Source organism: Harpia harpyja, chromosome 6, assembly GCF_026419915.1.
Source record: "Harpia harpyja isolate bHarHar1 chromosome 6, bHarHar1 primary haplotype, whole genome shotgun sequence".
In the NCBI taxonomy this organism is placed as follows: domain Eukaryota; kingdom Metazoa; phylum Chordata; class Aves; order Accipitriformes; family Accipitridae; genus Harpia; species Harpia harpyja.
Genome location: NC_068945.1, coordinates 55,398,096 through 55,421,877, shown reverse-complemented (window position 1 = coordinate 55,421,877; position 23,782 = coordinate 55,398,096). Strand labels below are relative to the sequence as shown.

At 44.9% G+C, this 23,782-nt stretch overlaps 1 long non-coding RNA gene across 1 annotated transcript; it reads right to left on the bottom strand.

Moving 5' to 3' along the window:
• Nucleotides 1-205: 205 nt before the first annotated feature.
• Nucleotides 206-9,578, bottom strand: LOC128143411 (uncharacterized). The gene is made up of 3 exons (XR_008235746.1): nucleotides 9,499-9,578; nucleotides 7,431-7,562; nucleotides 206-1,638 (listed from the first exon to the last, which is right to left on the bottom strand). It is a non-coding gene; the product is annotated as an uncharacterized LOC128143411 (long non-coding RNA).
• Nucleotides 9,579-23,782: the final 14,204 nt, after the last annotated feature.

Below are 23,782 nucleotides of genomic sequence, written 5' to 3'. Positions count from 1 at the left end.
ATTAAATGGACTGCATTTTTTCTTTTAAAGTATCAGTCACTGATTATTTATGCCATTATCAGCAGGTCTTGCATTATAGAATGAAATTAAAAGTGTCCACATCACTATATTGTTGTGTACATATTTTTGGAAGGTTTTACTTTTGCCATCAATGCAGTTAGATTTTGAAAACATACCTTTCTTTAATGGAAGGCTGATTACAAACATTTTTTGGTAAATGCCTTTTTATATACCTCACACAGACTTTTTTTAATAGGTTATTTCTCCAAGAACTGAAATTTTACATTTTTCTGTCTCCTGCTGTAGCCAGATCAGAAGCCCAAAGAGTTTTGAGACGAGAAGAATTTATACTCTGTGGTTTTTTTGAGGTTTTATTATCTCACAGAGATTTACAAATTTTTTTTTATAGTAAGAATATTAATCCAACATTCTGAATAAATTTCCCATCTCTCCAGCTTAATTGGAACAAAGGTCTTCAGGTTATTTTTCACATGTAGTCAAACACTGCTATGTGGTTTTGAAAAGTCACTTCAATTCAGGGAGAATTTCCAAATATATGAGAAATTTTGATCAATAAGGTGGTAATCAAAAAGAATATGTTTTGTGCTTCTATATCAGTCTACCCTCCCAAGATCTTAGAGCCATTTGAACATCAAAGGAATGAAGTCTATAAAAAATATCAAGTAGGTAACTTATTATTTTCATTTAATAAATTGGGAAATTAAGGCATACAAATCCGTAGCCATTTTTTAAATGTCCACTGGCTTTTTGGGGGGCAGACTTTGTCCCAGGCTCTGGGTTCAGAACAGTTTACGGCATTTAATTGTGTTTAGCCCTTGAATTTTCAATTCCATGTTGTCATCTGGAAGAGTTAGCTTTTTTTGTGGTGCCTTCATCACTGTGTGTACCTTATTCTCCAATCGCTCCACTTTGTTTGTGTTCCTCCATGACCTGTATTGTAGCTCAAAGAAGCCCTCCGCTCAGCAGCTTGCTGCTAGGGCCCATTGGCATGGACACTGCATTTTGTTGTTGTTTGCTGTTATTCCTTCTGGGGTTTTTTGCTGTTCTTTTTGCTATCTTTAATCCTTTTCTTTATCCAGTTTAAATTTAGGGTTTTACTTTTTGCTTCTTCCTTCTCCTCAAAGGTAGATGTCCCAGACTTCATCCTCCTACAGAAGGAAGACACAGGGTCTAGAAATGACGTTGTTCGTGTGAGGCTATGCTGAAAGAAGGGCGTCAGGTTTTGCTGTCAGGAGGATTTCCTAGCATCAGTGCTGGAAGGGATGCTTATTGGCAGCATATTGGTTCAAGATTTAGAGCAGTAAATCTATGGTCAAGGGCTTGTCAAAAATAATCTCACTGAAGATGATCAAGATGAAAGCTTTGACTAAGAGTTCATCATGGTGCCACGTGTACTTTGGCCTTCATATAAGGCCTGTCATGGTAGAGGAAACCTGGGACACTGGCTTGTCATTCCCATCCAAGGTCAAGAACAGTGATCTAAGTGAAGTCTGTCCAATGGAATCAGGAAACAGCTTCCTTCCTCTGTCATCACCATCCTCAGTCTTCATGCCATGGTTCTTGACTACCCAGAAGCCTAAATTCGTGACTGCTTTGCTTTGTACAGTTGCTTCAATCCTAAGAAAAGGGACAAGGGAGCATGAGTGCAACAGACTGTGAATGCAAGTGTTTTCCAAAGCTGTCCCAGCTATTCTTACCGCTATAGACCACATACAGACAGTAGAGCGTGCTGGGTTTGTTAAACAGGAGTTTCCCTTGTTTGACATCAGCTGGAGATGACTTCTGCGCAGAAGCCAGCTACATCACATCAGTCACTCTGGTTAAGACCATGCTGCAATAATTGTGTTGGTTGTGTACATTGTGATTGCAGTTCTGGGAGGAAAAATTGCTCTGAACAGCATCCGCTTTCATTTCCTGCCATTGGCCTGGTGTCATGGTGTTACTGTCAAAGTGCTATTGCAGTTACATTTATTCTCCTTACATGGGAAAAATCAGTGCAGCACTGTCTTCTGCACACCCCCTTTTTCCTTTTACAGAACCTCCTGGGTTACAGTGTCCCTTCTCCGTCTTCCACTAGCCTTGGAAAATGTCTACCTGCTGTCAGGCCACACTGGCATTCCCAAGAGTCCAAGCAATCATCAGCAGAACCATTCCAGTGGTATGCTAAAAGAAGAGGGAAAGGATGGAGGAAAAAGGTACTTTCTGGTAAAACAAAGCAAGATAGGAACCTCTTAATTCTTCACATAAGCAAGCCCCAGGATACACAGACAGTTGTAAATCAGCATGAGACCTGCGTATGTTGGAGATAACTTCCACTAAAAGCCATTAGAACTTACTCTTCCAGTCCCTACCTGAACACAGAATCCATGATGTGTCACCAGGCTCACTGGGAATGGGCCACAGAGGCAAATTCCAACAGCAATGAGAACTCCATGAAGTTTATAGAATCATAGAATAATTCAGGTTAGAAGGGACCTCAGGAGGTCTCAGAGTCATCTATGGGATCAGACTGTGTTGCTCAGGGCTTTATTCAGTTAGGTCTTGAAATCCTCAGAGGATGGAGGCTCCACAACTTCTCTGGACAATCTGTTCTAATGCTTGATTGTCCTCATGGGGAAAAAGTTTTTCTCAGTATCCAGTCTGGTACAACCTCTCTTATTTCAATTTATGCCTGTTATCTTTTGCTCTTCTGCCATGGATCACCTAGAACCTTCTCTTCTCCAGACTATAGAAGCCCAGTCTCTCCTCATGGGGCATGTGCAGCAGCCCTTTGATCATCCTGAACCTCCACTGAACTTATTCCAGTTAATCAACATCTCTCTTGTATTGGAGGGCCCCATAGTGATGTGGTATTTCAGACATGGTCTAATGAATGCCAAGTGAGGTAATCACTTTGCTCATCCTACTTGCGCTGCTCCTGTTAATACACCCCAGGAGGCTGTCAGCCTTTACTGCTGGGGCACACTGTTGGTTTATATTCAGCTTGCTGTCTGCCAAGACCTCCGGGTCTTGTTCAGCAAAGCTGCTCTCCAGCCAAACAGTGCCCAACCTGTATAGTTGCAGGGGGTTCTCCAGTTGCAGGTGCAGGACTTTGCATGTGTCCTTGTGGATTTTCAGAAGGTTCTTGCTGGTCTATTCCTCTAAGCTGCCTAAGTCCCTCTGAATGGCTGCTATGCCCTTGACCATACTGTCTGGTTCTCCCTCCTGCCCTGTCAATTTGCTGTCACCTGCAAACTCTCTGACAGTCCCTCCTTCAGGTGACTGGTAAAGTTAATGAACAGGGTAGGGCCCATGATAGACCCCTACAGTACTCCACTTGTTACTTGCCTCCAGGTATAGTACTATCCATTAACCATTAAGACAAACCATCCAACCAGCTTTTTCCATCTAGTTGTCCAGCTATCCAGATTGTAACATCCCAACTTGGATACAAGATTATTGTGAGATGGCATGTCAAAAACCTTGCTAAACCATGCTGACTGTTCCCAGTCACGATCTTCTCCTTCATGTGCCCAGAAATGTGCTCCAAGAGGCCGCAGTCCATGACTTCTCAAGGGATTGTAGTGAGGCTGACCGTGCCCTTTTTGAAGATGGGTGTAACATTTGCCTTTCTCCACTTGTTGGGGACTTTCCCCAACCTTTCAAAAATTACAGTGGCCTCACTACAATATTAGCCAGTACTCTCAGCACTGTTGGGTGCAGCCTGTGTGGTCCCATGGACTTAGATGGATTGAATTCTAGCAAATCATTCCTGGCTTGATTGCTGGTAGTTCTGCTCCTTGAACCCTGCTTTTCAACCCAGGTGCCCAAGAGACCTTGTAAGTGAAGGCAGAGGCAAAGGTGGCACTATGTACCTCAGCTTTTTCTGAGTCCACTGTTACTAAATAGCCTACCCCATTCAGCAATGGTCCCATATTTTCTTTGTTCAGCCTTCTACTACTAATGCAGTGGTAGAAGCTCTTCATATTACCCTTCACATCTTTTGCAAGTTTCAACTCTACTTGAACTTGGCTTTCCTAACCCCATCCCTGTGTGCCTGCACAATCTTTCTAAATTCCTCATTTGCTGCCTATCCCTGCTCCCACCTCGTGTATGATGTTTGATTGCACTGGGGCTCAGTCATGAGTTCCCTATTTATACTATCAAGTCTCCTGATAAGTCTGCTTGACATCCTGCATATTGCATTTGTGCTTGGAGGATGCTGTACTTAAGGCCTTGGCAGCTATCCTGAGCTACTTTACACTTCAGAGCTGTTTCCCATGGGATTCTACCTGTCAGTTGCCTGAAAAAGCCAAAGTTCGCTCTCTTAAAGTCCAGGATCTGTACTGTCCTACTTACCTTCCTTATTCCCTTCCGGATCTCGAAGCCGGCTATGTCATGGTCACTACAGCCAAGGCTGCCACTGATAATCACATCCACAACTAATTCTTCCTTCTTTGTGAATATCAGAGCCAGCTGTATGTCACCCTTGTTTGGCCCCTTCAGTTCCTGTGTAAAGAATTTATCCCTGGCATCCTCCAAAATTCTCCTGTATTGCTTACATCCCACTGCGTGACCCATCCAGCAGATATCAGAGAGGCTGAAACCCCCCAAAAGTACTGAGAAGTCTGCGATCCAGAGACTTCCATGTTAGAAGAAGACTTCATCCACTTTCTCACCTTGATCAGGTGGTCTGTTACAAAGTCCCACCACAATATGATCTTTATTGGCCTCTCTTCTGATCCCAGCCCACAAGCTCTCAACTAGTATGTCATCTATCCCATAGGAGAGCTCCATACATCCAAGCTGCCTCTTCACATAGAGGACAACTCTCTTGTCCCCTTCCCTCCTGTCATTCCTGAAGAGCTTCTATCCATCCCTCACATTACTGCTGTCATACAAGCTGTCCCACCACATCTCAGTTTTTCCAGTGATGTTGCAGTTTTGCATGTAGTGCTCTAGGTCTTCATGCTTTTTTTTTCAGGCTGTGGACATACACCTGAGATGGGTGTCCTTTTGCCCTATCTTATCATTCCTGACATTTCTGTTGTTCCCACTCACTTGCATAATTTGCTTTCCACTACCAACCTCTGTTGCCTCACCCAACTGTGGGTCATAACCTCCATTTCCCAATCTTTCTGGTTAAAGCCCTTCTTATCAGGATTGCCAGCCTTTTGACAAACGTGCTCTTGCCCCACTTCATCAGGTAGATCCTGTCACTCCCCAGCAGTCTTCAATCCTCCAATAACATCCTGCCTCTAAAAGCCAAATCCCCGCTTGACTGGCAATAAGGGTTGGTTAAAGTGTTCAGAAACATACTGGACCAGACCACTTCTCGATCTGGATGGGTCACAGCATAGCATACAGCAGGTGAACAGCAAGCGTGGGAAGGGCTTTTTCTCTGTACTCAAAGGCATCATCCAGTTTCCTAGAGGATTACCTGAATCAGCAAGAGGTGCTCAGTTCACTCACTAGTTAGAGTTGGTTATAAAGTACCAGCAGAGGAGGGCATTTACCATGGTGTCCTTCATATACTGTGCATAAACTGACTCCTCCCTTCCCTCCCCTTGCCTGTGCTTGCTCAGCTCCTCTCTCTGTGATCTGAAGCACAGGCTGCTGCTGAGCTGAATGTGTTGAAAGAGCCTTGCCACTCAATGGCCTAATCCTCTTACAACACAGGCAACAAATGAACAAGTCTCTCTGAGGCTTCTCGTTCCACTGCTGAAAATGTAGACCTCAGTGTTGAGGGCACGGTAGGGAGCGGACATGAGCAGTGCATTGTATTGTGTGTTTTCAGAAGTCTGCAGGGATTGATACACATTGTTCTCTCCACAAGGTTCGCAGGTGGAGAGACACTGCGGGCTGCCATGCTGCCCAGGGCCTAGAGATAAACGGAGACTGGTGACCCCACCCTGTCAGGGACCCTGAATCAGGACTGGTCTGTTGACTCGCACCTGGTCTGCAGTGGGAGCACCTCTTCCACTAAGGGTGTGCCTGTTGACCACATAGGAACTGGGTAGCAGAGCAGCCACTCCTAATGGAGTAGCACCAGCAGTCCAAAGAAAGGGAACAGGACTGATAAATCCTTTAAGACCATTCAAGAGCACGCTTTGTGAGCCTCCAGCCCAGTTTCCTTTATCTGTGGAGTAACCATCAGAGCCAATGAGTTTTCTGCCATTAGAAGAACACTTTCCTCACACTTCTGCTCCAGAGGCCCCACTTTTTGTCTTGGAGAAGTCACTTATTCCATAGGGACCCCATTGCAACTTCTAGATCCTATGCCACTAAAGATACCACTAAGACCCACGTGCAGCAGATGGATGAGGTTTGTGGTGTGCATTAGAGGTGGCCATGCCATTTGGGTGCAATGCTCATGGAAGGACTCTTGAGCCACTGTGCAGTGGAGACATGCCTGGTCTGGATAGTGTTCCAGACCAAAATAACAATCCCCAATCTCCCACTAACTGCCAGTGACACATAGCAATTTGACAGCAGCAGTTTGGGCCCACTAGTTCACTCCAGAACAGGTGGTAAACACGTACTGCAGACGTACCCAGAGAGGAACGTATGTTTAGCTGAACATTTGTTTTCTGTAACACTGAGGGACCTGACATTGCCTGAAACCTACTTTGAACTACAGATAAGTCTGTAGTGGGGAAATTGGGCACCAAGCAAAATCTGAGCCAGATCTTCTGCAGCACATGCCTTATAACAGGAGTACAATCAATCTGGACAGGGTACTTGTACTCATCAGGTACTAAGCAGAGAAGTATCTAAATATGGTTGGACACTCAGTCTCTTAAAGAAAATTATGCTTTGTTGTGGATGATGGAGATAAGGGCTCCACCTACACTAGTGTTAAGTGTTCTTTTGTAACAGGACATTGCTCATATGCAGCCTTGAAAATGCTTTGCTTTCTCGAGGCATGCAGAGGTTCAAATCCCTTGAAGCCATGGTATGACGGCCTCGTCAGCTGGCAGTCCACAGCTCACAGCTTCTTAACTCAACTGACTCCAGAAAAATGCAATCTCAGGCTAATTAAATAGACAGCTGCAGCTTTTCACAAGTTGCAGTAACATATTGCCCTTTGCTGTTTCCAGCACTTTCAGGAGGAATGTAGTAACTCACATGGACTTTAGTGTAGCCCATATGCATACACTGAAATTAAACAACCCTTCATTTTCCAGGTTTTTATTTTTCCATATGCAATGAAAATGTGATTGGGGATTTCAAAGCCAAAAGAAAGTTTAAGGAAAAAAATAACAGAAAGGGAGTGCAGAAGGAATGAGGAAGACAGCCTGTATTTAAAACTATCTTATGCCATTTTACCTATCAACATTTGCACAGGAATTCTGAATCCGATTAGTCTTTATACAACTCCCCCCAAAATAGTTGGACTTATTCCAGGTATTTTTTATGTGCTGAAGTACCTGCCAGCTGAGAATGTGTTGTCAGAGATCACCTTCCTATGTCCTTAAGGAATCTTCATTCTCATGGCCTTGGGAGAATATATGCAGCAAAACTCAGTTGTTGAATGGCTGGATGCTGCTTTCATCTGGTGTCTGAGAAGAACAGTTAAAGGTTGAGCATCTTTAAAGGGATTTGAGAAAACAGGCATTCATCATTTGGCAGACTGTATCTCAGTTTACTATATCTGACAGATGAAAGATACACATAGAGTGACAGTAATTACTTTGGGGTAAACATCAATAATTTGTGAGTCCCTCTGAGAAATCTTTGTGGTGTGATTGTAGAAGTTTGCAACTGCCCAGAGAAGTGAGATGCATATACAAAATAGAAATATACTGTTATATATTTTTAAATATAACTTTAAAAAAAATAAATATATATTTATTCATCTACCTGTTCCTGAGATAAATTACACATAGGAATTCAATGGAGATACTATTGCCATAATAGTAAAAAAAATGCAGTATGTGGCAGGTTAACTGACCTATGTATATTATTTCTGCCTGATGAGGGGGCAGAACTTGTACTAATGGTGACATTTTCACAGTCTGCAACATCTAATATTACAGTATAATGTATCTATGACTCAGACCTTCTTGCACACTACATAACTTAGGTTTTACGTGAAATGTTTGCCAATGTTTCACTTTCACATCGGTATTTGTTCTTTTATCTAGGGGTGTATCACTCAGACATCCTGTGTCTGTGATTAAGGGGATCTTTAGCCACCGCATCTGCTGACAGCAGAATTGACTGCCTTGGCAATTGTGTAATAGTACAATTTTATTTCCACTTTTGATTTACTTGAAGTAGGATTAGGGATCAGCATTAAAATTAAGTGCCTGGCCACTGCAAACAGCACTCCCTGAGAAGCTGCCATGGCTTTCTTCATTTAAAAGCATATTCTGAAGAGAATCTTTAGATTTCACAGTGCACTCATTATGGACAGCAATATCTGAGGGTATTTGAGGACTTTATAACTGCTACCAGCGTTGACATTGTTCTTTATAAATTTAGGTGAGTACAGATAAAGCTGTCAGAAATTATTTAGATCAATGAAGTGATTGAATTATAGCAATCATTGTACCTTCAGACATAGCAGCATTGGTGTGAAAAACAATCAAGCGTGAAAACTCCAAGTCAGCCAGCAGAAGTGAGAAGGATGGAGTCCACCCAAATGCACCAGCTCTGCAGCTGCCCCTGCACACTTAAACCTCTCTTAATCCTTTCCCAAAATGGGCATGGCTGGAGCAGGTCTGTACAGCTCTTACATGGTATGAGGAGACTGTTTTCCCAGCTCGGAGTATAAGTACACAGAGGAATTGTTTGAGACACTTTATGTAAGCTTCAGTGGTCCCAGATCTCTATTTAAAGCATACAGAGGGTGGTAGCTACATGCAGTCTGACTGTGGGTAGGGCTTTGACTTCCATTCTGCAATCTCAGCAGATTCCCGTTACACACACACACACATGGCAATTATAGGACTGAAACTCATCCTAAAGTAGGAATGCTACTCAGCAGACATCAGGCTGTCAGGTTTCCTCCTTTGCAGTGCTTTCTGAGAGATGGACAGACAGCTGCTTTTCAGACTCCCTTCATTTGGCAGCATAAACAAAAGACTCAGCTCTGATAATCTTTGGCTCTACTGCTAAGATGCTTACTACTGCTTCTAACTGAAGTGAGCCAACTGCTGATAGGTAGAGTTAACCCTCATGTTCATGCTTTTGAGGATATACTGAGTTGCTGAGCTGTACATCTTTCAGAGGGAGTACTATAAAGATATTTTAATAACCATTTCTCATGCAGCCCAATGTTGCATAGACACTCAATGACACAGTGTTTGTTTAAAATAAACCCCTTTTTTTTTTTAATCTTATCATAAGGTAACTCTCACAGGGGGAATCAAATCTCTCAGAATGGTTGCTCACTGTCCTGTGCTAACAGGAGTCCCCACTGCAATGGTCATAGAAGTTCTCAGTTGCAAGCTGTCCCGCATGACCACGCATAATCCATCCCTATTACCGTACCTGCTGCAATGGGCAGATGTTGCAGGCTGTATGTAGCATCGATTTGCAGTGGTGACCTGCCTGGGGTGAGCCCATGACCTGCCGTCTGTCGAAAATGGTTCCAGCCTGCCCTGGAGTAAGTGAAAACTATATGGTGAAAAAACACGCCCGTGGGCAACTCATGCCAGAGCGGGGACACTGAGGAAGAGAGCAGCAGAGGCCATGACGTGCAGCACAGCGGAAACCATTACACAAAGTGTGTCAGGAATCACGAAGTGCAGCCCGTCAGAAACAGTTATACGCAGGGCAACAGAAAGCCATCACATGCACCGCTTCCACTTCCTATGCCGCCCATCCCTTTGCCAGAGGAGTTTTGAAAGACTGGTTGTAACAGCGTCAAAAATAAGGGAAGTTGAGGTTGGGAAGGAGAGAGGATGGAGTTTCGTGTAAGTGATTGTCTAGCTGTTTGTGTTCTTCTTTCCCTCGATATCCAAATCAGGGATCAGAAGCTTGTGTGACCTGGCAATAAATTAACTCAAGTAAAATTTCCCGATTCTGGACTGTTTTGTCCGTGGCAGCTACATACAAAACTAGTTTAAATGTCTTAACTGTGTATAAAAGTCTGTCCTACATGAGTATTTTTGCATCTGCAGGAACAGTTTGTACTGGCTGTTTGCAAAATTCTTATCTATGTACAATTTGATCCTTCCTGCAACTGCCGAAGCAGCAGAACTGTGTGAAAATCTCAGGGCCACTCCTCCCAGGATGTTAATCAACACATACACATTTAGACATACAAAGGAGATGAGCTACAGCAGGAGCTACCTGGGGGAATACGTAGAACTGTCCAAAGTTTCCACCTGGAGAGCTCCTGTGTGTCAATTACTTAATTATAGAGGTGGCAAGGAGTTCAGACCTGCTTTCAAGGCAGTCTGTTGTCTCAAACCAGCCCTACCATCTCATCTGTGCTGATGAAAAGATGGGGTGTTCCTGGATCACCCAGGGAATTAAAGGCTTAAGTGCACTGGGTGTGCAGATGGGCATGGCCCCGATACCCAGCTTTGCCACAGTTATAACTACGGGACAGACCTGAGTTTCATACTTAGAACGTAAGTCTGACAGCTCCTGCCACTTCAAGATCTTCCTGGTCTTCAGAATTTGGAAATCTCCGTTCTTGGATTACTGATTGAAAGAACTTATTCAAGTTGAACACAATTCCAATTCATTCTGGATCATAAAACTTCCCAAGAAAAATTGTAATATTGTCTAAAACAGTCAATCAGTGTTGCAGATAAGCTTTTATTTATCCAAAGCTATGACTTAGCTCTACCATTTTAACAGAATCACTGGCCTCTGTCACATTTGTAGCAAGACAACCTTATAATGAGTTGTAATTGGGTGTAAATTATTATGGCAACCATTACATTGACTTCAAGCTTTTCTTCATCTTGATATTTACCATCAGTGGATTGCACTATTTGCATGTTGTCATGCACTGGAGCACAACAGGTACGTTCATCAAGCAGTCAAGGCTAAACAGAGAAAGCAAGGTGGCCTCGCAAAACCTCTTGAGATTACACTCTGCTGATTTCTTTTGCAAAGGTAAATGGAGGTTGCATTATGGCTCTGTTTCTTCTCCTCTCCAGGTCCGCAGAGACACTTCGTCTTTCTGAAGTCCTGTTTTCCCCCATTGCCAAGAATTGCCCAGGACTGCCCCAGACCTGCCACGTGGGATGCTGACCTGCTGAGGTCCTCTGAGCAATGCCAGACCATAGTGTTCAGAATGAGCTTTGAGAAGAGTAGTGGATTTGTCAAGAACTGCTTCAGGGAAATGTTTCAGTTATCAACACTACTTCATGCAGTCTCTCTTTCCCTCAATAAGGAGAAAAAAGCTGCCCAAGAGCCACAGCTCCAAGAGAGAGTCCACAGGCAATTTAGCCTATGTTTTGCCAAATCAAACAGCTCTCAAATGGGTGCAGGAGGCCCAGATTGGATGACAACGTGGCAGAGGATGTTTTAATGCAGAAAAGAGAAGTAGACACTCCCAGAAACCCCAGCAGTAGAGCTGCAGCAGCCTCAGCAGTGCCTTGAAGGGCGTCTTCTCAGCCAGTCCGGTCAGCAGTTGCTGTAATATGACATCTAGTCTCCTCAAGTTGGGGAGGAAAAATCGGAAACATATTGCTGAGAAATGAGTTTTGAAATTGCAAAGAGAAGTATTTGATAACAGCCTGAGGTCAGGGCACTCTGCATCTGGGGCTTTCACTTCAGGTTTAGGTTTCTGGGGATGAAGAACTGTAACTCCTTGCATGTGTAAGTGAATAGTGCTCAGCTGAGTGTGGCTTCACTCCCAACTGAACACTGCTGAAATACCAGTGAATAAATAATAATCATCTCCATTTTAATAGCTGTCTGTGGGAATGGAGCACAGCACTGTTTAGTTTCGACCAGCAGTAACCCTGAACAAATCAGTACCATCTGGTCTCAGCTCAGAGGTTTCCTAATCAGCATAAAATAAAATAGATGCAAAAGTTTCAGAAAATAACAGCTTCCCCCAGAATTGTCAGACTAGCATTGTACGTCAGTCTTTCTTTCAAGCAATGCCCCCAGGGCTGTGCCCACCGTTACTCAGGAGTGACAAGGTCTGGATCTCAGGCCTGAAATGTTCTCACCCACAGCTTTGGGGTTCCAGCAAAAACAGAACAAGTATTTTGTCATGCTGGTAAATTATGTTCACCCTTGCTAACCTCTGGTGACGAATGGCTCCATCTGAATTTAATGCTGCCAGCTCTTTGCATCTGTATGAAATATAGTTATAATATATCTTAAGGACCTGTCAGGGAAAGAGCTACAGCATTTTTATGCAGGATAACTCCCTGAGGAAGTGGGATGAAATGGAACCACCTCAAAGCTTACTGCAGCAAAAAGCATTTGAGCCAGTTCAGTGGGAGATGGGTCCTAGAAGAGCCCAGGGACACACAGCAAACAAAGAGACTTTGTTTCTGTCACAGGGCCATCCCTGCTGAGGGGCGACAAGCTCCTGGAACCGAATCAGGAGCTGGAACAATGAAATGGTGTGAAAGAAACCAACTTCTTATTTTTCAAATATAGCAGTACCCTCTCCCTTTCTCATGCTTACAAGTGAACAGGACTCAGGGCCAACCCGTGCTGCAGTGGCACAGAAATGATGGTGACAGCGTTGTGCTGAGGCATGGGCTTGTGCTCAATGGGTATGGGCAGCATGGAGCTCAGCATGGGCTGACCTGCCCTGATAGGAGGCAGGGTCACAAAAGGGCTTAGGGAGGAGCAGCCAGGCGCCATGCTGGCTTGGTGGTATTTCGTGGCTGCTTGTTAGACTGCCAGTGAGTAATACCCCGCCCTCTCCTGGAACCCTGGGAAATCACAGTCAGTTTTAAGAGGTCATAAAGGTTACACCCAACTTTTCAGGCCCTTGAGTCTCAAAGATAGGAATAAATTAAGAATTGTTTTTATTCATCCTATCAAGCTAGCGAACACTTACTACCTCGCCTTTATAACAACTTGCCGTTTCTCAACACCTGGTTGAGGTTCATACTCCTCCTGCTCAGTTAGGTACTTCGAGAGTAAAATAGGGGTGTCCCTTTTTAATACATGGCCTTGCACAAGAGCAAGCTCCAGGCTTGTTCCCTGACTCTCCCAGATACAGAGTCTTCAAGCTAATATTGCTTCTGCCATCAGCTAGGAAACAGAGGGGTGTGAGCTGCAGTCCTCCTTCCCCAAATGTGCTTCTGACTGGCTAGAGCCTGCCCAGGCTGCCTGAACCACATGGCCACAGAGCCCCTGGCCACGAGTAGCTTTTGCCACTTCGCCATTTGTAGTATCCTCCACCAAACCAAGCTGAAGTGATGAAGTTGCTGCATGTTCCAACTGGGAAAGGAGAGGGGATTTGGGGAGTAAAAGAGTGTTCCCTGCTTTGCAGCCCTGTTCAGACATAGCAGGCTGCGCTCTGAGAGGGAAAGACAGGTTTGTTGTTGCAGAATAAATATCATGCAAAGAGGGATTTTCCCACCTGTAGTCCAATATTAGTTTTTTCTGCACTATCTACATGTAGGCAGACAACTTTTAAGTGAGAATGAATATTTGGTTCCAGGTGATATGCCAAAAAAAAGTTGATTTAGTTTAATCCCGTTTCCTTGTCAGGGTTCCATTTCAAGCACAGGCACTGGGTTTAGCCACACCAAGTTTCCGAGTGCCTCCTGTTCAAGAAATCCCCCCATGCCGAGCTCAGCACATCAGCAGAAATCCAGCTGGCTTTCACTCAACATCCTGAGAGATGCCCTTTCAAAGTTCACGCTCTCAGAGACACAATGAGCTTTCCATTCAGGATTTTACTGTCTCAGCGACCTAAACCCTAAAGTCAGACTTAATTCTGACATGTCTGGCGTCAGGATCTGTTAGGATCTACCAGAGTCTGACAGTCTCACCTGGGACTGTGTACGAGATGGGAGGAGATGCAGAAATGGAGGTGGCAGAAGAAGGAGCAGCAACAGTAGTTTGACAGATGTTGTGAGCAAAGTCATTGCTTGGCATTACGGAGATGGACAATTGCCCTTCTGTGGCATGGAAGGTGCTTATCCCAAAGTAACAAAATCCTGAATATGAAACCTGGGGATGCAACAATCACTCACTGAGTTTTTGGGAGAGTATTTAGAGTACCTTGACTCAATCCTGAAATAAAGTTGCTTGTAATCTGCAAAAAGTAAAGTCATACTATATCCATTACACTTTACTGAAGAGGCTGTTGTCCGTTTCTTGCTTCCAAGAGTTTGTAGGCTACAATGAAGGCTTTCCCGATGCTGAGGCTATGTTTGTGCCAGGAAGTAAAACCCTGTTCTCGGGCCCAGAGGCTCCCTGGCATGGTTCAGCTTGTGTCCGTACAGCCAAACTCTCTCATCGCCAGAACAGATGGCTGCATCCAAACAGCCTGTAAGGACCCAGGCTCGTGCCAGCCTGCACCTTGGCCAGACATGTGCTGGGCTGCCCAGACCTCACCCACGCCAAGGACCTTTCTGATGATTTAGCTGCTGATCGCGAGCTGGTGCTCAGGCCTCGGTTCTGGCTCCGTTTTGCTCTTTGCTGTAGACTAAAGCCTCAGGTGTCTCATGGAGAAGCCTGCTCTGGCTTGAAAGGAGGTAGCGTGAGTGGCAGGGTGCCATGGGGCAGGCTGCCCTCCCTGTGCTCAGCTGTGCAGGCTGACGGCACTGCACCTACTGGCCCAGCTGGCCTGAGAGCCAGAGGAAAACTGGCTTAGGAGCATCATCGCTGCCCGTAAACCACAGCGGGTATGGTAGAGGGCCTGTTTCCTGGCATACATGTGTGCACAAGGCAAACAATTTATGGTAGGAGAAGTTTTTCAGGGAGGAAGAGGAAGGATGTGCTGGAGCTGAGGGCTTTCATGATAAAGGAGGAATTGTCCTGAACAGGAACTGTTGGATTTTTGCAGGCATTTAAGGAATCACGAGGACACATGTGTAGACGAGGGCATGATGATGGCAATATCCCAGCTCAAGTGACTGCACAGATGGGCTCGTTCAGCCAGGGATGGAGTAGGCACCAAGGGAGCAGCCACAGGCTCCGGTGGTCACAAGGGAGGACTGGAGACAAGAGGAGGAGAAAAGGAAAGCCTGTGTGAGGGAGCAGGCTTGTGCAAGGTGTTGAGGGTGTCTGTAAATGAGTCTGGAGCAGGATGGGATGGTATGGAGACAATGTCAGGTATCAGGAAGGCAAAAGAGAAGGGGAGATTAAAGATAATTGCTAATTAATCCTATCTCCCCATCAAAGCTATATGATGCTTCCTCCCCTTATCACTGAGCCAAGCCCTACTCCTCCCCTCCCTGTCCTGCCCCACTTCTTTCTCCCATTTTTGACTGCTCTTCCTCTTCTCCCTCCTCCCCCATCCAGTCCCTTTACACTCTCTCTGCATGTGTTGACCATTTACCAAATGCATCAGGCAGGGGCAGCTCAGGGATACATTGGCAAGTGTATGCCCGCAATGCCCTGGAAGAGGACACACAGGACTGGAAGGTCATTGTGCCCATGCAATGGCCCCCAGTCAGTATTTCCCAGGGTGCCTTTAAGTCTGTGGAGACATGTGTGTGGCAAGTTGGGCTGAGCATGAAAAGCAGCAGGTAGGAGTTGGTTGCAAGGTCTCAACACCTTGGATGTCCTGTGATGTCATTTGTGAGGCAACCAGTGAGAATTTATTGGATAACTGTGTGCTTCAGACCTCCAGTGGGTTTGAGCAAAGCAGATTTTTTGAAATCCCACAAGCTAAAGTGCAGTGTCAAGACACATGGGAAGTGTTGAGCATTTTGCAAAGCACTTCCATCAGCACCAGTCACCCTTGCTGGGTTCCTTTAGCAGCTGCATCCACCCGGGCAAACACTCTCCCAGCTTCTCAGACAGACCTTACTGATTTTAGAGGTGCATGGGCAGAAACCTGCCAGGAGCGGGTTTTTGGCCCTTTTTGCAAATCTGGCTTTCAAAGTCAGTGATAATCACCTTTTACAGCGTGCGGGAGCTGTGATTAGCACTCCAACCAGGCAGAGGCTCAGATGAGGGGAGGAAAGATTTGGGGCCAAGGAGGGCCTGAGAATGAACATATTTGCCAAAATGCATCCAGTTTTGTTTTATTGCAGCAAGATTGTGAATTGACATACTTCGCCTCCCAGCGCAGAGATGCCACAAAAGCACACAAAGGGTTTGGGGCAGAAAGTGTTTCTGCTTGGCCATCTGGGCTCCTGTGCCTGAGAGGGGAGTTGGCTAACCCTGAACATGATGCCATCTGCCAGATCCATCCATTTCTCCTTTGCTATCTGTGTAATACTCCTTTTATGTACTCACAGCAAATGGCAGACCACCTGCATGTTTTATCTTTTAAAAAGAAATTCACAACTTGGCTGGCTCTGAAATGCAGGATTAGTTGAGAAAAGTTTTCTTCTGGACACAATGTTATTTTTTTAACCTCCAAAGCTGAAGTGGTACAAAGACCCATGCCTGGATTTAATTTATGCTGAGGGCATGGATGGTTCATGCAAGAATGCATGTGATGATTGTGTATTTTTTTATAAGCTCAATGTCTGTTTTACTGCAGTGCCAGAAACCCACAGTCAAGATTAGGATGCAATTGTGCTAGGTGCTGTACAAGCATGATGAGAGAAGACCATTTTACATTGAAATACAGCTTGAAATCAGAGGACTCTTTGTGGCTGGAAGTGCCAGTGATTATTTCCACTCAGGCCAAATGGTTTTGCTTCCATTGCCTCTCTTTTGAGGGTATCTCTCTTCATATTGCAGTGCCAATCTAATCTCAGATTTTCCAGGCTCCAGCGGCAGATGAAGTGTGTTATTTGTCACGCTGAAGGGAACATGAGCTGCATTTCAGACGAAAGGGCTATTCAAGGGAAATAACACCACCAATACACTCTTTGCTACAGAACAAGCAAACTCACATTGCTACTTGAAACTAAAAGAGTGAAGCATTGCAAATCACCCAAATTCCCAGACACAGGAGAACCAGCCAAGTCCTGGATTCTCGTGCACATTTTGCTTAGATCTGTGAGCAAGCAGACTTTTTTTTAGAGCATTTCCTCTAGAGCTAAACAGAGTTTTATTTAGAAAAAAATTATCAGTGTTTGTTGACACATATCTTACATTCATCACAGCTATTTACTGATTCACTTGCCGTGATTAATGGGATAGCAAATGATGAATGTTTAATGGAGAGCACTTCACGAATGGTCAAGGTGACTGCAAAATATTTAGCATTTCAGAGCAAGCAATGTATTTGGGAACTTCCCTTCCTTTGCCCTTGTATTTCTTTTTTCTTGAATCCCTTGTGGTATGTGCCATGGGAGTCTCTGGCTGGGCCTTGGGCATGGCTTTGGCAGCTCTGATTATGGTACAACTTCTCCAGTGATGGGCAAGGATGCCAGTAGAATAAATGTAAAATTGGGATTTTTGAAGGGAAAGGAGACAGACTAGTGATAGTTGTGATTATAATTCAGTATTCCTAGTTACTGGTGCAAGAACATTTTATCCTATGTCTCTTTAGACGGTCCAAATTGTAGCTGTACACAGACACTATTTGTGTTTATTAAAATTACCTTATCAGAAGAGCAATGTGCTGGTTTTGTCTGGGATAGTTAATTTTGTTCATAGTAGCTAGTATGGGGCTATGTTTTGGATTTGTGCTGAAAACAGTGTTGATAACACAGGGATGTTTTACTAATTGCTGAGCAGTGCTTACCCAGAGCCAAGGGCTTTTCTGCTCCTCACCCCACCCCACCAGCGAGGACGCTGGGGGGGCACAAGGAGTTGGGAGGGGACACAGACGGGACAGCTGACCCCAACTGACCCAAGGGACATTCCAGACCATAGGACGTCGTGCTCAGCATATAAAGCTGGGGAAAGAAGGAGGAAGGGAGGGATGTTCAGAGTGATGGCGTTTGTCTTCCCAAGTAATGGTTACACGTGATGGAGCCCTGCTTTCCTGGAGATGGCTGAACACCTGCCTGCCCATGGGAAGTGAGGAATGAATTCCTTGTTTTGCTTTGCTTGTGTGGGCAGCTTTTACTTTACCTATTAAACTGTCTTTATCTCAACCGAGTTTTCTCACTTTTAGTCTTCTGATTCTCTCTCCCATCCCACTGCGGGGGGAGTGAGCAAGCGGCTGGGTGGTGCTTAGTTGCTGGCTGGGGTTAGACCACAACAGTCCTTTTTGACACCCAACGTGAAGCTCAAAAGGTTTGAGACAATAACAGATTGATCAGAGCATATTAGAAGGGATTTACATCTGTTTACAGTTGCGGGCAATGATATTGATTCATCTGTTCTTGATATTAGTTTATCTGATCTGCGCCATGTGTTTTTTTTTGCTGTACCTGTTAAAGATTGGTGTTGGCTTTTGCAGTTTGCTGTGCTCTGTAGTGATTAGTGATGTTCTGCCTGGGATATTTGATACTAAAACACTGACCTTGAGCTTAATCTGGTATTTGGGCTCTGTACTGAAGCCATTACTGTGCTTTGGGTACCCTCTCATGGAGACAATTAATGATTATACTTCTTACTCTGAGAGGTTTTTTGTGGAGGAAATACAGAATGGCACCTTTGCTACTTTCTTCCATGGTCTTTTCTCCCTCGTTACAATAACTTCTCAGTATCTTGAACATCCTTGGGTAGTTAAAATACTTATATTGGTATTTCTTAGAAATACTGCTTTGGTTTTGCCTAGGGTTAACAAGCAATCTAGGAATATAACCCAGGCTCCATGAGAGTATGGTCATGGATGGCATGGCATGTGGGAGAATATGGGCAGGTATCTAGAACACTTTTCACCTCCAATGGTCTGGAACTTCACTCCCAAACAACTACAGGATCCTCATGAAGTGATAGAATGTTTGAAAAAAAATAAAAATGCCATCACAAGAACAGGAGGAGGAAGAGACTGAAATCATAAATGAGACAGAAACCATCTGATCCCTATCCCTGAGTGAGTTGTGAGATATGTGATAAGATTTTAGCTGTCAACCAGTTGAGCTAATTCTCAGCTGGTTACTCCCATGCTGGGACATTGAGGCCAGTAGTCAGGAATTAGAGGGTAAGGAAGCCCAGCAGCTAGGATCCCTTGCTAAAGACAAAGCCATTGACAAAGGAATTGAATAAAAAGCAGGAGTCCTCAGGCTTTGGCGGTGAAGTCAAGTCCTGTCAAGTGTGAAGGACAGGTATCCCTACAAGGAAGAACTTGCAAATTCCCAAAGAAAATGGACCAACATTGAGGGAGGTATCCAGTATCTGAAGGAATTAGCCACATTGGAGGTGATCTATAACAACCTGGCATCCAAAGCCCCAGATGAAATCCAGTGCATGCAGTCCATGTGGCAAAAGTGTACGAAATGCACTGACATCATACACCCACACCCTGGCAATAATGAGCTGGACAGACATGGAGGCACCGACTATAGGTGAACTGGCCAGACAACTCCGAGAATACAAAGATAACCTTGCTCCCTCCATGTGTGCCTGTGTCTTGGCTGTGGACAGACTGACCCAAAAAAAGTTCAAGCAAGCCGAGAAGGGTAGGTCTTCCTCATGCACTCCAACCAAGGCCTCAGCTATTAAGAGTCATCCTTTTTCTGTTTAAGGGAAAGGGTACTGGTAGCGCACACCATGTACAGCCCTGTGGTTCTCCTTGCCTGACCAGGGGGAGGACATGAGGAAGTGGGATGGTGAACCTACCTGGAGACTAGAAGCTTGGGTACAGGAACTGCAAGGAAAAACAACAGCTAAAAAGCATCCATCCAGGAAAATTACTGCTCCAGTCTCCGCTGGGCAGAGTAGAAAGGCTGATTGTACTTTTGACCCTGATGAAGGGACTTCTGTTTTGCACTTACAAAAATCAAGTAATGAAGACTCCGACCAGGAATAGAGGGGCCCTGCCTTCTGCCAGGCAGAGGAAAGGAACAACTGGGTTTACTGGACTGTGTGGATTTGATGTCCTGGCACATCAGCCCCACTGGAATATAAAGCTCTAGTGGATACCAGTGCACAGTGTACTCTAATACAATCCGATTACAAGGGACAGAATCCATCTGTATTTCTGGAGTGACAGGAGGATCCCCAGAACTGTCTGTGTTGGAGGTTGAGGTAAGCCTAACTGGGAATGAGTGGCAAAAGCATCCTCTTGTGACTGGTCTGGAGACTCCATGTATCCTTGGTGTAGACTACCTCAGAAGAGGGTACTTCAAAGACCCAAAAGGGTACCAGTGGGCTTTTGGTATAGCTGACTTGAGTACAAAGAAGATTAAACAGCTGTCTACCTTGCCTGGTCTCTCAGAGGGTCCATCTGTGGTGGGGTTGCTGCGGGTTGAAGAACAGCAGGTGCCAATTGCTACCATGACAGTGCACCGGTGACAATATCGCACCAATCGAGACTCCCTGGTTCCCATCCATAAGCTGATCCGTTGTCTGGAGAGTCAAGGAGTGATCAGTAAGACTCATTGACCCTCTAATAGTCCCATATGGCCACTGCAGAAATCTAACAGAGAATGGAGGCTAACAGTGGACTATCGAGGCCTGAATGAAGTCACACCACCGCTGAGTTTTGCCGTAGCAGACATGCTAGAACTCCAATATAAACTGGAGTCAAAGGCCACCAAATGGTATACAACAATTGATATAGCCAACACATTTTTCTCAATTCCTCTGGCAGCAGAGTATAGGCCACAGTTTTCTTTCACATGGACGGGTATCCAGTACACCTGGAATCGACTGCCCCAAGGGTGGAAACACAGTCCTACCATTTGTCATGGATTGACACAGACTGCACTGGAATAAGGTGAAGCTCCTGAACACCTGCAGTATATTGATGACGTCATTGTGTGGGGCAACACAGTGGACGAAGTGTTTGAGAAGGGGAGAAGAATAATCCAGATTCTTTTGAAAGCTGGTTTTGCTATAAAACAAAGTAAGGTCAAAAGACCTGCACAGGAAATTCAGGTTTTAGGAGAAAAATGGCAAGATGGGCATTGTCATATCCAAATGGATGTGATCAGTAAAATAACAGCTATGTCTCCACCAACTTAACAAAAAAGAAACACAAGCTTTCTTAGGTGTCGTGGGTTTTTGGAGAATGCATATTCCAGGTTATAGTCTGATCGTAAGCCCTCTCTATTGAGTGACCCAGAAGAAGAACAACTTTGAATGGGGCCCTGAGCAGCAGCAAGCCTTTGAACAAATTGAACAGGAGAGTTTGTGCAGTAGCACTTGGGCCAGTCCGGACAGGACAAGATGTGAAAAACATGCTTTACACCTCAGCCAGGGATAACAGCTCCACCTGGAGCCTCTGGCAAAAAGCACCTGGAGAGACTGGAGGTCAACCTCTAGGGTTTTGGAGCTGGGGATATAGCGGATCTGAAGCCCATTACACTTCAACTGAAAAAGAAATATTAGCAGCATATGAAGGAATTCGAGCTGCTTCAGAAGTAGCTGGTACTGAAGCACAGCTCCTTTCGGGACCTTGATTGCCTGTGCTCAGCTGGATGTTCAAAGGGAGGGTGCTATCTACGCATCATGCAACTGATGCTACATGGAGTAAGTGGGTTGCATGATAACACAACGGGCTTGAATGGGAAATCCCAACTGCCTGGGAATCCCGGAATTGATCATGGACTGGCCAGAGGGCTGAAACTTGGGAGTGTTGCCAAAGGAGGTGACTTGTGCTGAAGAAACCCCTCTGTATAATAAATTACTAGAAGATTAAAAGCAATATGCCCTGTTTACAGGTGGATCCTGTCATATTGTGGGAAATCATTGAAGGTGGGAAGCTGCTGTGTGGAGTCCTACATGACAAGTTGCAGAAACTGCTGAAGGACAAAGTGAATTGAATCAGTTTGCAGAGGTGAAAGCCATCCAGCTGGCTTTAGATATTGCTGAACAAGAAAAATGGCCAGTACTTTATCTCTACACTGACTCACGGATGGTGGCAAATGCTCTGTGGGGGTGGTTGCAGCAATGGAAGCAGACCAACTGGCAGCGCAGAGGTAAGCCCATCTGGGCTGCTGAATTATGGCAAGATATTGCTTCTCGGGTAGAGAACCTGGTTGTAAAAGTACATCACATTGATGCTCACATACCCAACAGTCGTGCCACTGAAGAACATCAAAACAATAAGCAGGTGGACCAGGCTGCTAGAATTGAAGTGGCTCTAGTGGATCCGGACTGGGTACATAAGGGTGAGCTATTTATAGCTCTAAGGGCCCATGACACATCAAGACATTTAGGAAGGGATGCAACATACAAATGGGCTAATGATCAAGATGTGGCCTTGACTATTGATGCCATTCCAAATGTCAAACGTGCTCTATAGTCAAACAAGCTAAGCAGCTAAAGCCTTTTTGGTATAGAGGATGGTGGCTGAAATATCAATATGGGGAAGCCTGGCAGATTGATTATATCACACTACCACAAACCCACCATGGCAAGCAGCATGGTGGAATGCGTGGAAGCAACTACTGGATGGTTGGAAACGTACCCTGTGACCCATGCCACTGCCCGGAATACTATCCTGGGCCTTGAAAAGCAAGTTTTATGGCAGCACGGCACCCCTGAAAGAATTGAATCAGACAACTGGACTCATTTCTGAAACAAGAAACAACCTTATAAACACCTGGGCCAAGGAGCATGGCATTGATTGAGCGTATCACATTCCCTATCATGCACCAGCCTCTGGGAAAATTGAGCGATACAATGGACTGTTAAAAACTACACAGAGAGCAATGGGTGCTGGGACATTCCAGCATTGGGATACACATTTAGCAGAAGCCACTTGGCTAGTTAACACTAGAGCATCTGCCAGTCGACCTGGCCCTGCCCAATCAAAACCCTGCGCACTGTGGAAGGAGATAAGATCCCTGTAGTACATACAAGGAACTTGTTGGGAAAAACAGTCTGGGTTATTCCTTCCTCAGGAAAGGGTAAATCTATTCATGGGATTGTTTTTGCTCAAGGACCTGGGTGCACTTAGTGGGTAATGTGGACGGATGGGGAGTCCAATGTGTACCTCAAGGTGATTTAATCCTGGGTGAAAATATTCCATGATTTGAGTTGCATGTTATGGGAATTACTATAGCAGGAACTCCTTGTTGCTGTCTAGGCTAGGAGCAAGGGGAGAAGTTCATTGCAATGTTAAACCCTGTAACCTGGCCCAAAGGGACCAGGGGTGGAGACTGTAATGGAAATACCTTTAAATTGTTGTAACACATTATTTGAGTTGCATTTTATAGGAATTACTATAGGAGGAACCACCTGAACCAAAGGAGGACATGCCTTACAAGAAGCAGTGCAAGTGCAGCAGTGATCCGACCTGAGCTGGCCCAATAACCACGCAACACACCCCCTCTTCTGTCCTGAGTGACCACCATAACAGATGGAGCCCAAAATCATGGCCTAAATGAACCCAGTGGACATTTGTGGACATTTTAAAGATGTTTTACAAGGGTGGTCCATAGACTAAGGGAATTATATCTGTGTATTATATCAAAGGATGGGAAAGGGGGTGGTGGTTAATGAGGTTGTATTGGATAGTGTGGTACCTGAGCATGATGTAAATGGAATGGTATAATGGGTGGAGAATGTGCTGGGTTTGGCTGGGGTATAGTTAATTTTCTTCACAGTAGCTGGTATGGGGCTCTGTTTTGGATTTGTGCTGAAAACGGTGTTGATGATAACACAGGGATGTTTTCGTTACTGCTGAGCAGTGCTTACCCAGAGC